Source organism: Hylobates moloch, unplaced genomic scaffold (assembly GCF_009828535.3).
Source record: "Hylobates moloch isolate HMO894 unplaced genomic scaffold, HMol_V3 SCAFFOLD_11, whole genome shotgun sequence".
NCBI lineage: Eukaryota > Metazoa > Chordata > Mammalia > Primates > Hylobatidae > Hylobates > Hylobates moloch.
Genome location: NW_026652286.1, coordinates 38,933,634 through 38,950,222, shown reverse-complemented (window position 1 = coordinate 38,950,222; position 16,589 = coordinate 38,933,634). Strand labels below are relative to the sequence as shown.

The window sequence follows — 16,589 nt, the reverse complement described above, 5'->3', positions numbered from 1 at the left end:
AAGGGGATACATTGCTGCTGACTATACTCTCCTCTGGGAGGAATCCCAGCAAACTAGAGAGCTGCCAGATCTACCTGGTAAATTCCAGTCAACCAGCTGGAGAATTGGAGAACCCTCTCCAATTCTTGTTCATCTTCAAAACTGAGCACCCAATATATGTTGCCTGTTACACAGAAACATTCAACAACTGAACACAAACATAAGTGAACAGCCTGAACCAACTGAAGGTTTATGGACCAAGCTGTATAACCTTTGGGGCTGAAAGAGCTTAACACGAAATAGAATCAAATGTTAATGTTCCATTAATAACATTTGATGCAATATGATCAAAAGACTGAAGCTCTAGTACCCAGCACAGTATCTGGTGTTTAAGAAGTGCTCCTCAATAAATATCCGTTGAATGTTAACTGATCCAGAATTTTTTTCTTGCATCCAAAACTTTCAGATCCAGTAGAAGATATTATTTAAAAGTCTGCGTTCTCACTTTTATGCTGACTTTCAAAGTTTTTTGTTAGAGACGGAAAAAGATTTCTGGGTATGGAAAAATTTTTAAAGTATCATACACTGCCAATTCACTGGCCTGGTACAGGCTGTATCAATCTATTCTCATCAGCTCTGGTTGAAAACATATGTAGACTACCTGAATGGGCCTAGGCTTGAGCACAACTTATCCGTCCAAAGCATTTGTGGGCCCAGGAGACAGGCTTTACTTCCACTGGTCACACGTGTCCAAAAAAAAAATGTGCAAGGTTGTTTGGGGGTCCCTGGATGCCTGACTCCCCAACCACTATATTGGGCAGCTCCCCTGACAGAAAGGCAGGCCCAGGCCCTCTCTGGGGAGCTGCTCCCATTCATTTCCGTCTGTTCCTTCAGTCCCTCCTCACTCCATCACTATTTTCTTTTTTTTTTTTCTTTCTTCAGACAGGTCTTGACTGTCACCCAGGCTAGAGTGCAGTGGTGCATTAATGGCTCCCCGCAGCTTTGAACTCCTGGCCTCAAGCGATCCTCCCAACTCAGCCTCCCGAGTAGCTAGGACTACAGATGTGTGCCACCATGCCCAGCTAATTTTTTACTTTTTGCAGAGCCAAGGTCTCACCATGATCACCCAGGCTGGTCTAGAACTCCTGGGCTCAAGCAATTCTCCTGCCTCAGTGTGCCAAAGCACTGGGATTACAGGTATGAGGCACTGCACTTAGCCCCATCACTATTTTCACACCAGTATAATGTTATCTTCTGTCCCTCCTGTCCTAACCTGGCCCAGGTTTCTTAGAAGAATTATCATCTGGATACTAAAATGTCATTTATAGCCGCATACAGAATTAAGGCAAAATACCAGGTCTCCTCCTTCTTATCCCCAAACTCTATTAGAAAGCTGAGTATACACATATTGCCTGAGAATTTTATGTCATCTTCTCCAAAAACCACCACAAATCTCTAAAAACAGAAACAGAGATAACTAAAATGATACTAGGCCTTTAGCAATAATACGTGGATTGTTACAAGGGCCTCCTAACTCCTCTTAGCTTCTAGTTTCCTCCTCAATTCCAATCCATTTTCTATACTATCCATTCTGTCACCATCCCTGTAGAGAAAGACAGAACAATTGTCAAAGCATTTTCACATGCCTCCCACTCATCCCAAACTCAAAGTCTTCAAGATGACATTCAAGATCCCAGAGGATCTGATTCAGCCTGGTCTGTCTCCGATGGGCTCCTTTATAAACCCGCTGATTCTAATAGGACCACCTATTTCCAGCCCATACAAGCCAACATTTTTTCTGCCTCTGGGCCTTTGCTCATGCTTCCCCTAGTTACTCCCCAACCCCCAGAGTACTCCTGGATTCTGAAGGCAGCACTGTGTAGAAGAAAGGGAACTAAACTAGGAGTCAAAACACGTGGATGCCAGACGTGGTGCTGACATCAACCAGTTGTGTGCCTTTGGGCAGGTCCTACACCTCTCTGGGCTCAGTTTCCTGTCTATAAACAGAAAGATTGGACTAGTTCACCCTATAGCCCTTCCACCTTTAAAAAAAAGTCTTCTTCGATTCCTATATGCTCAACCAAATCCAATCTCTCCTTCAAAGTCTGCAAGTCCTCCAAGAAATTTCTCTGAGCACTTCAGCCCACACTATTCTGTCCCCTCTGTGTGGAATCCAGAACAAATTACACAGTGCATTCATTCAACCAAGATTTCTGAGCATTTTCTTGGCCACGTTATGATAGCAAAGCCTTGGTAATAAACATAAAGCCAGTTAGGACCCAGCCTGTAGTTATCACCTGTATATCCCTTTCCTCTCCACTATTTTTACCCAAGTGAAGTCATGAACAGCAAATGAATGCAAAAGATGCCATTTAGTCATTTATTTAGCAAATATTTAAATAAAACCTTCCATGTCCTATTCTAAAAAGTAAAGATATCAGTAAACAAATGGATCAAGTCCCTAACTTCATGGAGTTTATTTGGGAAAGCAGACAGGAAAAACACAGAAATATGTAATGTAATTTTAGGAAGAAAAACAAAGGAGGAGATTAAAGAGTGACTCGGAGCAGTTTTACATATGGACAGAGAAGGCCTTCCGGAGGTGGCACAACCGAGCCCACGCTCAAATGAAATGGGTGACAAACCAGCAATATTCAAGGAGAAGAGCATCCTAGGAGCACGCAAAGGCCATGAGACAGAAGAGATGGGAGGAAGGCAGAAGCAGATGGGAGAGCTGGGGCTTAGACCACGCAAGAACTTGGTAGTAAATGTGCATTCTACTTCTAAGTGTGATAGCATTCCATTTGAGGGTTAAAAAAATATATATTCTCATTGCTATGTGGAGAAGAGACTGCAAAGACAGGAGCAGAGGAGCCAGGACCAGCTGAGGACGGCTATACTGAACCAGTCGAGGGCTTGGCTGGTCCCCCAAACTAGGTCACTTCCTGGCTCTCCAGCTTATAAGCTGTGTGAGCTCAAGAAAGTCCATCTCTTGCCTCAGTTTCTACACCTTTAAGCAAGGATAATAAAAGTACCTATATTATAAGGTTGTCTGGAAGGCTAGATTAGTGCACATAAAACCCTTAGAACAGCCTCTGGCAGACAGTAAACATTCCATAAATGCTAGTACTTCAAAGCCAGGGGATCACCTAAGAAAAGTGAAGACAGAGACAAGAAACAGGCTGAAGACTGAGCCCTGGGGCACTCCCAAAGCTCCAAAGGCCTCCATTTGGCCCAAGATTTGCCATAAGCCTGCACGTCCTAAACCTTGTCTGGGGCTCCAAACCCACTGTATGTATCAATAACTCAAAATTTAGAGCTTGATGATGTACTGCTTTATATCATTCTTTAGTTAACAATTATATGTTCTAAGTTCAGGTTATCATTTTCTCTCACTTGTATTGTATATCTACTACCAGGCTTGGTATAGGGTTAGATAAATACTAACATGTTTTTTTTTTTTTGGTTTTTTTTTTTTTTTGAGACGGAGTCTTGCTCTGTCGCCCAGGCTGGAGTGCAGTGGCGCGATCTCGGCTCACTGCAAGCTCCGTCTCCCGGGTTCACGCCATTCTCCTGCCTCAGCCTCCTGAGTAGCTGGGACTACAGGCGTGCACTACCACGCCCGGCTAATTTTTTGTGTTTTTTAGTAGAGACGGGGTTTCACCATGTTAGCCAGGATGGTCTCAATCTCCTGACCTCATGATCCAACCGCCTCGGCCTCCCAAAGTGCTGGGATTACAGGCGTGAGCCACCGCGCCCGGCCACATGTTTTGCAAATACTCACTCATGGATTGTATCATGTATATTTCAAAGAAATCAATGTAAGGCACTATACTTCCTTTTAAAAAAAAGAATCATCTTCTCTTCAAGGAATTATGTGAATTATAAGTTATATCCTCAGCACCGCCCCACTACCCCCACTACCCTATCAGTCCCATCTTGGCAGACAGGCACGCTGACCAAAGAAGTCACACCATCTGCCTTGCGATTTTCCCACCTGACTTCCTGTCCACATGCTTTGTGAACAAAGTTTTCTGTCTCTTCTTTCCTGGAAATTTCTCAAGCTGTAAAAACCTCCCATACCTAGCAACATGTCACACCTGCCCCTGTCCCCAGAATTCCCCATGGCCCTTAAAAAAGCCTAAACAATGAAGCCAAAATATTCCCAGAAAAACAGGAGCATCAAAATTTAGGAAGAAAAGAGGGAAAGAAAATGGGCATAACCCAAATAAACACCTAGAGAATCATCCAGCAGGGTTCTTCCCACCAAGGTACAGGAGTCTCAGTGCCTTCAACTAGTTACTATGAATATTTATAAAATCATCTTAGGAAGTCCTAGCCAGAACAATCAAGCAAGAGAAAGAAATAAAGGGCATCCAAATTGGAAAACAGGAAGTCAAATTATCTCTGTTTGCTGATGATATGATTGTACACTTAGAAAACCCTAAAAGATGCCTAGATCCTCCAAAAGACTCCTAGATTTGATAAATGAATTCAGTAAAGTCTCAGGTTACAAAATCAATGTACACAAATCAGTAGCACTGCTATATACCAACAACCACCAAGCTGAGAATCAAATCAATAACTCAATCCTTTTTAATACCTTCAAAAACAAATAAAATACCTAGGAATATACTTAACTAAGAAGGTGAAAGAGCACTACAAGGTGAACTACAAAACGCTGCTGAAAGAAACCACAGGTGACACAAACAAATAGAAATACACCCCATGCTCATGAAATCAAAGAATCAATATCATGAAAATGACCATACTACCCAAAGCAATCTACAGATTCAATGCAATTCCTATCCAAATACCAACATCATTTTCGAAAATATTAGAAAAAACAATCCTAAAATTCATACGGAACCAAAAAGGAGCCCAAATAGCCAAAGCAATCCTGAGCAAAAAGAAGAAATCTGGAGACATCACGTTACCTGACTTATACTGCAAGGCTGTAGTAACAAAACAGCAATGGTACTGGTATGAATGTAGATACACAGACCAGTGAAACAGAATAGAGAACCCAGAAATAAGCCAAATACTTACAACCAACTATTCGTAACAAAGCAAACAAAAACATAAACTGGGAAAAGATACCCTATTCAATAAATGGTGCTGGGAAAACTGGCTAGCCACACGCAGAAGAATGAAACTGGATCCCTATCACTCACCGTATACAAAAATTAACTCAAGATGGATCAAAAATTTAGATCTAAGACATGAAACCATAAAAATTCTAAAAGAAAACCTAGGAAAAACTCTTCTGGACATTGGATGAGGCAAAGAACTTATGACTAAGACCCCAAAAGCAAACGTAACAACAAAAATAAATAAATAAATAGGACCTAATTAAACTAAAAGGCTTCTGCAGAGCAAAAGAAATAACCATTAGAGTAAACAGACAACCCACAGAATGGGAGAAAATATTTGCAAATTATGCATCTGACAAACAACAAATATCTAGAATCTGCAAGGAACTCAAATAATTCAGCAAGAAAAAAAACAATCCCATCAAAAAGTGAGCAAATGACATGAATAAACATTTCTGAAAAGAAGATATACAAATGGCCACAAAATATATGAAAAAATGCTCAACATAACTAATCATCAGGGAGATGCAAATTAAAACCACAATGAAATACTCTACCTTACTCCAGCCAGACTAGCCATTACTAAAAAGTCAAAAAACAATAGATCTTGGCATGGATGTGGTGAAAGGTGAACGCTTATACACTGCTGGTGGGAATATAAATTAGTACAACCTCTATGGAAAACAGTATGGAGATTTCTCAAATAACTAAAAGTAGATCTACCATTCAATCCAGCAATTGCACTACTGGGTATCTACTCAAAGGATGAATCATTATATCAAAAAGATACTTGCACACATATGTTTATCGCAGCACAATTCACAACAGTAAAGATATGGAACCAACCTAAGTGCCCATCAACCAATGAGTGGATTAAAAAATGTGGTATGTATACACCATGGAATACTACTCAGCCATAAAAAAAGAATGAAATATAATGTCTTTTGCAGCAACTTGGATGGAGCTGGAGGCCATTATTCTAAGTGAAGTAACTCAGGAATGCAAAACCAAATACTGTATGTTCTCACTTATAGGTGGGAGCTAAGCTATGGGTATGCAAAGGCATATCGAGTGGTATAATGGACTATGGAGACTCAGAAGGGGGAGGAAGGGAGGGAGGGAGGGGAGATGAAGGATTAAAAAGACTATATATTGGGTACCATGTACACTACTCAGGTGACTGGTGCACTAAAATTTCAGACACAATTCATCCATATAATCAAAAACCACTTGTACCACAAAAGCTATTGAAATAAAAAATACATATTTTAAAAATATAATAATAATGAAACATTTAAAAATAAATACATAAATAAAACGACCTCAAGTGATAAGGGTTTCCAACAGAACAAAAGTCCAAGTCAGTGAGGAGAAAAAGATTAACTTTTTCACTCTTTTTTGTTTTTTTTTTTTTTTGAGACAGGGTCTCACTCTGTCATCCAGGCTAGAGGTCAGTGCCACAGTCTCGGCTCACTGCAGTCTCAACCTCTTGGGCTCAGGTGATCCTCCCATCTCAGCCTCCTGAATAGCTGGGACCACAGGCGTGTGCCACTGCGCCTAGCTAATTTTTCTAATTTTTGTAGAGATGGGGGTTTACCATGTTGCCCAGGCCCTGAGCTCAAGAGATCCACCTGCCATGGGCTCCCAGAGTGCTGGGATTACAGGCGAGTGCCACAGTGCCTGGCCAACTTTTTCACTTATTTATTCAGTTTCCACAGAACTATCTGGTCTTCTGTTTTTCTTGCCTGTCCTACCCACCCATGTTCCCACATGCCTAGCCTGGGTGATAAGCCGCAGAAAATAATGCTGACCCACCAGGACCACAGCTCTTGATGTGGCTTCAGCCAAGTCTGAGCCTCATATCCTGAGATCTACCCCAGCCCTCCAGGGACCAGAAATAGTGACAAATACATGGGAACTATGTAGGCGACTCAAATGTAGACAGAGCTGGGCACATCATACTGCTCCCAAATTGGCTTTCTTGCACAAACCTAACCTGAAATAGACAAAGGCTGCTAGATGTTATTTTGCCAATACCTTTCAGCAGAGCTATTTCTAGCTAATTCTGATCACTGAACTCATGGAGGTTTTAAAAATGGTCCATCTTTAATCCTACCATTTTGGGAGGCAAAGGTGGGAGGATCGCTTGAGCCTGGGAGTTTGAGACCGGCGTGGGCAACACAGGGGGACCCTGTCTCTAAAAATAAATAAATAAATAAATAAATAAATAAATAAATAAATAAATAAATAAATTTAAAAAAAGTTTTAAATGGCCCTCTGAAACAAGATATAAAGTGGCCTCTACCCACGCCCCATGACTCTTATGCCACTTTTTTTTTTTGAGATGAAGTCTTGCTCTGTCACCCAGGCTGGAGTGCACTGGCACGATCTCAGCTCACTGCAAGCTCCGCCTCCCGGGTTCACACCATTCTCCTGCCTCAGCCTCCCCAGCAGCTGGGACTACAGGCACATGCTGCCACGCCCGGCTAATTTTTTTGTATTTTTAGTAGAGACGGGGTTTCACCATATTAGCCAGGACGGTCTCTATCTCCTGACCTTTTGAGCCGCTCGCCTCGGCCTCCCAAAGTGCTGGGATTACAGACGTGAGCCACTGCGCCCGGCCTGCCTCTTACGCCACTTCCTATGCAAACACTGTGGTCCTGAGTGCTATTCTAATTCCAAAGAGTGACCTGTCAATACACAAATGGGGGAAAAAATAGCAAAACAGAATCCTCACAACTGATATTGCTGATTAACTGGACATGAAGGATTCAAGTAACACACTTTGACCTTAAGTGCCATTTTTCCATGTTAACCCACAGCACCAAATAAATACTCATTTGCAAGTTGGGTTTTCCTTATCTCCAGGTCTCTATGCACAGATTCAAGTGACTACTGAAAGTACAAAGCTTTGATTCCCCTCCCATACAATTATACCATTTTCAAGAGAATTTCCATTCCCCTAGGACTTGGACCCAGTAGAAGAAGCCTTTTGGGTCTATGTACTTAGAATGCACCCATCCCTGGCTCAAGAGGCAAGACCAGACTTTCAAGAAAAGCTTCTCTAGGCAGTCATGGAGAAAGACAGCTATTGAGTGGCACTTCCTAATTCAAGGGGATATTATGCTAACTAGAGTTCCCGGCAACAGTAAATGTAATCCAACATGACTAATAGAAAAAATAACTGACTAGGCCCTGTTTACTCACTAGAAAATATATCCCCACATGTTGAGCCTTAACAGAGGTCATCTCAGCTCCCAGAGACCAGAGTGTTGTTAAAACAGTTGCTTCCCAACAGCAATATTTGGATCAGGAGGTACCCAACACTCATGTCCAAAACTAATTTCCCATCCAATTTCTTTTGTTGTTGTGTTATTTTCAGACAGGGGCTCGCTCTGTTGCTCAGGCTGGAGTGCAGTGACACAATCTCGGCTCCCTGCAGCCTTGACCTCCCAGGCTCAAGCAATCCTCCCATCTCAGCCCACTGTTTAGCTGGGACCACAGACACGCACCACTACACTCGGCTAATTTTTGTATTTTTTTCATAGAGACGGAGTCTCATTGTGTTGCCCAGGCAGGTCTCAAACTCCTGGCTTCAAGCAATCCTCCCAATTTGGCCTCCCAAAGTGCTGGGATTACAGGTGTGAGCCACCAGGCCCAGCCTCCATCTAATTTCTTAACTTCATCCACTCATTGATTCATCAAACCCCTAACATTAAGCATATTCACTCAAGAAAGGTAATAAGAGAATAAACAGATGCCTGTACACACCCCAGTGCTTTTTCCGCAGGAGATATTCAAAAACTGTAGGACACAAGAAAGGAAAAGTGTATAAATGATAGTGATACAGAGCACTTCCCAGAGACCAGTGTCTGACAGTCTCAGGACACTGACTCTGATTAAAGGCCCTTTTTACCCCACTCTAGTTAGCTGCCTCCAAAAGGAAGAATGGAACAAGACGGAAAAAATTAAAAAATATCTAGATTCAAACTTGTCCTTAGCTAAATTTACATCCAAGATCCCAACTTCACATCAAAGAAAGAGCCACCCAAAGTGACCCTTGCCTACTCAAAGGAGTTTCCAAAACATTAACAAACAGGGACAAATTCCCAGCATATTCTAATTACTATGACCTTTTATCATTAAGAGTCCCATAAAAAGGGGCTTATTTCTAATGCTACTAACAAAGGGTTAAGCAGATTATTTCTATCATATTTGCGTGGAGATCCTAAATTCCAGTTTAAACAAATGATTCCCAGACTTCTAGAAAGGCCTTAATTGGGCTAATCTCTTACTTTTAGTGCAATCTCGCAAAGGCTGGATTCTTCTTAAGCCCTTAAAGGACTTCAGTAAAATTCTTTTGATGGTAATTTTTTTAAAAGATCATCTCCAGAGTTTACATATATTCCACAATTACTTATGCTGATAGAAAAAAATATACATATTTTACTCCAAAAGTCTCCTTCCAGTTTGAAAGCTCTAATTGCCAACATATCTGATATGAACTTCCTGCATAAAACAAAACACAAAGCAACAAGTATAATCATAGGTCTAAAAAGAGAGACTTGTTAAGGAAAACAGAGAAAGCTCAGCTTGTTTAGCCAGAGGAAGGGAAGGAAAGGATGGGTACAGATGGGACAGTCCGTGCATTTGGTAGCTGCCTTTAGAGTACAGGAAAGACAATTTGTTCACTCTGTGAACATCTATGCATTGAAGAGGGATAGGAAAACAGTAAAAGTAGGAAACATTAAAAGAAAACTTGAGCTAACTACAAGGAGATAATCTGTGATCATCAATCTGGAAACCTTCCTTAGAAAGTGTTTCCCAGGGAAATTGTGAAATCTCTTTAAGAGAGATTAAATCTGTTCAGAAAGATTTAAGGATATTTGGAGGTGGAGGAGGTCAAAATAGTCAAAGTTCTACCATACTAGGAGATTACATCTGAGTATCAAAGGGATATTCCAGTCCTGGGGAATTGTCCAAATGCGATCCCCACTAAAAAATAATTTAGACTATTTTTAAAGAGGATATTGCAGTCCTATTTTTCTTTTTCTTTTTTTTTTTTTTTTCATTTTGAGACGGAGTCTCGCTCTGTCCCCCAGGCTGGAGTGCAGTGGCGCGATCTCGGCTCACTGCAACCTCCGCCTCCCGGGTTCACGCCATTCTCCTGCCTCAGCCTCCCCAGCAGCTGGGACTACAGGTGCCCGCCACCACACCTAGCTAATTTTTTGTATTTTTAGTAGAGGCGGGGTTTCACTGTGTTAGCCAGGATGGTCTCCATCTCTTGACCTTGTGATCTGCCTGCCTTGGCCTCCCAAAGCATTGGGATTACAGGCATGAGCCACCGCGCCCAACCTGCAGTCCTATTTTTCTAAGATCTTAGCTATCTTAGAAAACCTAAATCGGGCCGGGCGCGGTGGCTCACGCCTGTAATCCCAGCACTTTGGGAGGCCGAGGCAGGTGGATCACGGGGTCAGGAGATCGAGACCACGGTGAAACCCCGTCTCTACTAAAAATACAAAAAATTAGCCGGGCGCGGTGGCAGGCGCCTGTAGTCCCAGCTACTCCGGAGGCTGAGGCAGGAGAATGGCGTGAACCCGGGAGGCGGAGCTTGCAGTGAGCCAAGATCACGCCACTGCACTCCAGCCTGGGCGACAGAGTGAGACTCCGTCTCAAAAAAAAAAAAAGAAAACCTAAATCACCTGTTTAATAAATTATTAAAATGACAAATACCAAATATAAAAATATTAACTATGCAAGCAATGCATAAAAAATGCAACCAAGCATTTCTGACATTTAAATAAGGGCACTGCCAAAGTCTCTTCTTGAGGCCTCAACTCTCAAAACTAGGCTCAAGAGCATTCTCCCAGGAAGACATACCAAATGATCCCCAACCAACAATGAGCTTTGCCATTCTCTGGAGGAATGACCACGTAACCTATAACCAGAGGTTACAGAGAAAATAAAATGACTTTCAGGTGACACAAAATACAAACTGGGAGAAGGAACCAAGGTACTAATCAGGGTGTGACCACCTCTATCTGGCCCTAAGGGATTACCCTGATCTAGAAGAACTAGGAAAACTGAGCTCAGAGATCTCTCAAACATCAAATTCCAGGAACTTCTGAATAAATGGCAAAGCTAGAACTTTAACCCAGGTTTTTGTACTCCAAATCCCCTACATTAAGAGGGGTCACATTCCTCAGAGGTCCAAAACCCAAGCTGAGTCATATCCTGACCCATGTAGAGGTCCCGGTGATAATTTCACCTATCAAAGCCCCATTCAGTAGGGCAAGCTCTCCAAGGTGTGAGAGGCTCTTAAAGGTAAAAATGGGTGTGGAGAACTGAGATCATATTTTGATTTCGCATTTTTTATTTGACAAAAAACCATGGGTGACTCTAACATTAATTAAAAGAAAACTTCTTTAGTTGACAAATGTCACTTTTCTGCCTGTCAGCTGCCCCTCCTTAGTGAGCCCTCCTGCTAGAGGATATTCCTTGGCCAAACAACCAAGTCTCCAGAGCACTAACAAGTTCAGAGGAAACGGCGTACAGGTTGCACAAGAAATAGCAAGAAATCCAGATTGTATTCAAAGTGGCAGACTAATTCTAGTAAAATGTCTCCACCCACTGCTGCCCTTCCTGAGCCCATTAACTGCTGAGAATCAAAGGGACTGGCTATAAATGTGGGTGTCCAATGTCCTTGTAAGCTCCATAAGCTGTATACATGAACAATACAATTAACTGATAAGAAATGTGGAGGGGTAGGAAGGCCTCTGCACATCTCTAAATTCTGGCTTTCCTATCCCTTCTAAATCCCCACGCAGGAACTCTACAAAGGCCTCCTGTTTTTCCTCCATAACAAAAAGTGAAATAAATGTACATTTTATGTTAATCTTTCTCATAATTAAGAAAGGTAATCTAAATTCACTTTTACCTTACTAGTACCAAGTTTTAAAATTCAGCTTTTTTTTTTTTTTTTTTTTGAGACAGGATCTCACTCTGTCACTCAGGCTGCAGTGCAGTGGCGTGATCATGGCTTACTGCAGCCTCAACCTCCTGGGCTCAAGTGATCGATCCTCCCACCTTAGCCTCCTGAATAGTTGGGACCACAGGCACATGCCACCATGCATGATTAATTTTTGTATTTTTTGTAGAGACGGGGTTTCACCATGTTGCCCAGGCTGGTCTCCAACTCCTGAGCTCAAGCAATCTGCCTGCCTCCACCTCCCAAAATGCTGGGATTACAGGTGTGAGCCACAGCACCTGGCCAAAATTCAGCATTTTTAAGAAACAAGAGAATATGAGAGGAAAAGGCACATCAACTTACGTAGATGTTTAGGGCGAGGAAAAGCTTTTAAACAAATTACAACACTGATCTACCTCTCAGGGTAGTCATGAAAGAAAAAAACCAAAGCATTGCGAAACATGGGGAAACATAAAGGACAAACCAGCAGTGGCATTGATCCACATACACATTCCATTTCAGCGTATGCCTGTTAAGATTCAGCTCTTTTCTGATCCAGAGCAGCCCCGTGGTCACTGCAACTAGCTCTTTATCCAGTGAACCAAGCTACTCACTGCAGGGTACAGTAAGTGAGACAGGAATTGAAACACCCAGATATCCTGGCTACATTCCCTTTTTGAACCTCCTCATTAGGAATTATGACTTGCACATGACTTGTGATGAGCATGTCACATTCCTGTACATAGATGTCAACTTAATCTTCTAAAATCACTGCTTTAACCATAGCTCCTTTTCTCAAACATCTTTAAAACCTAAACAATGTCTACAGGATAAAGTTCCAGCCCTTGAGCCAGAATTCAAGCTGACCACTGGACCTCCCACTGCTCTTTGGAGAAGGCAGCTGTGAAAGCACCCACATGCCTGGCTCTAGTCTGAGAGCCAGGCATTGGAATTCCAGCTCTGCCACTTTACCACTTGTGTCATCCCAAGCTGGTTACGTATCTTTTTGATCTTCTCTTTTTAAAAACAAGAATTACCTCATCTTCAAAACAAGAGCAACAATAGCTATGTCACAACACTGAAGGATGAAAGAGAGAGCTGGCAGGTGGCATAGTGCAGATGCTATTACTTTTCTCTCTAGGTCCAGTCCAAATGGTCTGCTCTCTATTCTCTTGAAAGCTTTCCCCAGCAACTCTCCATCAGTTTCAGAAGCATACTTGGCTTCAAGGCCCTCCCCTCTTCTATGAAACTGCCCTGCCTCAGAATCATTTTCTCCTTGAGCTTTATAATTCTTAGATTCTAAGCCAAGTTTGTCCAACCTGCGGCCCATGGGCCGCCCAGGACGGCTTTGAGTGTGGCCCAACACAAATTCGTAAACTTTTAAAAATATTATGATTTTTTTTGCAATTCATTTTAAGCTCATCAGCTATCCTTAGAGTTAGTGTATTTTATATGCGGCCCCAGACGATTCTTCTTCCAGTGTGACCCCGGGAAGCCAAAAGATTGGACACTCCTGTTCTAAGCCAACTGATCTGAAATTATCCTTCACTAAAATGTCACTTCTCTTTCCCCAAGGAGTCTACAAACTCAAGACCAAGGATTTCCCTAATTACCAAGCCAATCCAATCTAAGCACTCAGTAAAAAAATACTTTCAAGGTTAAGAGTTGCCTTGGAGTTGTCTACCAAAATGGGTGCCCCTCTGGCCCAATTAGGGGATAACATTTCCCATACATACACTTGAACAATTTTTTCTTCCCCCATATCTTGGGGAGTTTTTCCAAAGGTAATATTTGCCAGATAGTCTGGGCCCAGTGGCTCACGCCTGTAATTCCAGCACTTTGGGAGGCCCAGGCGGGTGGATCACCTCAAATCAGGACATTAAGACCAGCCTGGCCGACATGGGGAACCCCATCTCTACTAAAAATACAAAAATTAGCCCGACGTAGTGGCAGGCGCCTATAATCCCAGCTACTCGGGAGGCTGAGGCAGGAGAATCGCTCGAACCCCGGAGGCGGGGGTTGCAGTGAGCCGAGATTGCACCACCGCACTCCAGCGACAGAGAGAGACTCCATCTCAAAAAAAAAAAAAAAAGAAAAAAGAAATTTTTAAATAAAAAATATATGCCAGATAAATAAAAAGGAGGGTTACATCTATGTTAGTCACCTAGGAACTCTCTGCCAGACCAGCAGAATTTAAGAAGCCTTCACTTCATGCATTCAACAGGCTCTTCTTGAGTTCTGGCCTTGTGCGGTCCTTAATTCAGCAGGGAGAGAGGCTGTGAACAATTCAGTCTCTATCTTGGATTAGCTTTCTGGAACCTAGACTACGTCTAACCCTTTAGAAACCCCTAATTCTGGCAAAAAAAAAAATCAATTAAGGGATTCACCTTCTGAAAAAATTAAAACAAAACAATGCAGCCCTTTGGGTTTTAACCCTGTGGCCCCATCCCAAAATGGCCAGTTGCAGCGTGTACAGCTAAGAGGTAGCTGAAAACAATCTTGCAGATGGGATAATAACCTCTTCGCCATTCCCAAGACCCTGCTATCCAAACAGCAGAAACACCTGGTTGGTAATAAAAGCAAGAGCTGGACTAAGGCAGTACTAAGGCAAATTTTCTCACTTAATGAAGAAGTTATTTTATTCATATTAATCATCAACTACTTTCATATAAAGATCCCAGGAAAATACAATAAGCCCTCTTTAGAAACACTTGAGAACATTGTCTCTTGAACTCTACTCAGTTACTAAATTATTGAATAAGGTGCCATAAACGTTGACGAGAGTGTGGACCCTTTAATACTTACTGCGTGTCTGCACAAGGGCAAAAAGTGAACCATCCACAAATAAACATAGTTTAACTTGTTGCAGTAATAGCATGCAAAGTTAATTTTCCTTTGTTTGAGTTCCGTGTGTGTGTCTGTGTGTGTGTTGTGCGTATGTGTGTGTGTGTGCGAGGGCGCGCGTTCATCAAGGAGCCTGCATACAAGCTGCAACAGCTCCAGGTAGGAGCTCGAATGCCGCCACTGAGAGGCGAGGCGGTGCGCAGAGCCCGCTCCCAGGGCGTCCCGAGGTCGGGTCTCCGCTCCACACCAGGCAGCTCTTCACCGCCGGACCCTGCCCGCGAGGTTCCCCACCCCCAACCGCGCGGCCCCCGCCGGGCCGGAAAGCACAGCCGGCCGCTACTGACCGCCCGGGAGGGCGGACCCCACCAGCCCCGCTCCTCTGCGCCTGCGGGGGCCCCCATGCGCGTACTCACGGACCTGGACACCGCCGCCGGGGCCGGGAGTTGGGAGTAAAGGGAAAAGGGCTGGGAGGGCAAGGGCGGGACCAGGCGCGGCACGCGGGAACCGGGGCCACCCGGCCCGGAGGCGCTTACCTCTACGCTCCCCAGCCGGCCCGGGCGCGGCGCCTGGATGGGGTCTCGCCGGGAGCCGCGCGGCCCGGAGAAGGAGCCGCTCCTGCAGAGAGGGCGGGCGGCGGACAGGCATCCGCGCCCCGGGCTGCGGCCGGGCTGCAGGGAGAGAGAGGGGAGGGAGCGCAGATTTGAGTAGAGGGGGCGTGGAGGATGTGCGCCTCCACCCAAGACAGAGAGGGTGGGCTGCTGGAGCCCGGCGGAGGGGAGCGCTCGGAGGCGCCGGAGGCAGCTAGAAAGCCGCGCCGAGAGTGTGCGAGGGAGGGTGGGGGACAGGGGTGAGGGAGGCGGGAGCCGGGGGCAGCAGGGACGAGAAGTTGGCCCCCAAACTGGACGGCCCTCACCTCCGCACCATCCGACCAAGAGTTGTCTGGGTCTGGAGCAAAGCACAACGGGGTCTGAAACTTTATGTCATTTTCTCATACACACGTGACCCCCCTGGAGTCCAGATGGTTTCAATCACTGGAGGAAAAAAGCGGCTCTTCTGGTATGCGTGAAAAGCCGGAGCTGGGAGAGTCTGGGAAAAGCTGCCTGCACAGCCCGCCGGCCTTCAAACAAACCGAGGAGCTCTTTCCCTTTTCCCAGTTCTCGGGCCTCGGGGGAGCCCTACAAAACCCAAACGAAATTCAAAGAAGCTACTTTTGGTACTGCAGCAGTAGCACAACTCCCAAAGCACTAGGGTTCCAAGGAGCCCAGTCTCACCCGAAAGCTCCAAAAGGGATTCTGAAATTTTACTTTCAATACTCCACTGGTTTGCAAAACCAAAAACTAGAAAAGGGTGCCATTTAATAATAAAGCAATGGAATACCAGCACTGAGAATCTATGATTTATTAGTGGAATTTGAAGGAAATCATTAGCCCAGTATAACAATCAACTTGGAAAAGAAAAATGTAAATTACTTAAGATCCAAACCCATACTTAGTGAGATGTTAGAAAACCGTGTAATCCATTTTTTACTCACGTAAATCACTGTAAATAAAATTTGATATAGAAATGCAAGGCTGGGCGCGGTGGCTCAAGCTTGTAATCCCAGCACTTTGGGAGGCCGAGGCGGGCGGATCACGAGGTCAGGAGATCGAGACCACGGTGAAACCCCGTCTCTACTAAAAATACAAAAAATTAGCCGGGCGTGGTGG

At 43.9% G+C, this 16,589-nt stretch overlaps 1 protein-coding gene across 2 annotated transcripts in view; it reads right to left on the bottom strand.

Moving 5' to 3' along the window:
• DENND2B (DENN domain containing 2B) overlaps positions 1-15,531 on the bottom strand; it is a 180,453-nt gene extending 164,922 nt beyond the window's left edge. The window contains exon 1 of one of the 2 annotated variants that reach the window (XM_058446361.1): positions 15,417-15,531. The gene's annotated coding sequence lies outside the window, so the exon portion shown is untranslated. The remainder of the gene's footprint in view (positions 1-15,416) is intronic. The other variant, XM_058446359.1, reaches the window with a different exon arrangement.
• Positions 15,532-16,589: the final 1,058 nt, after the last annotated feature.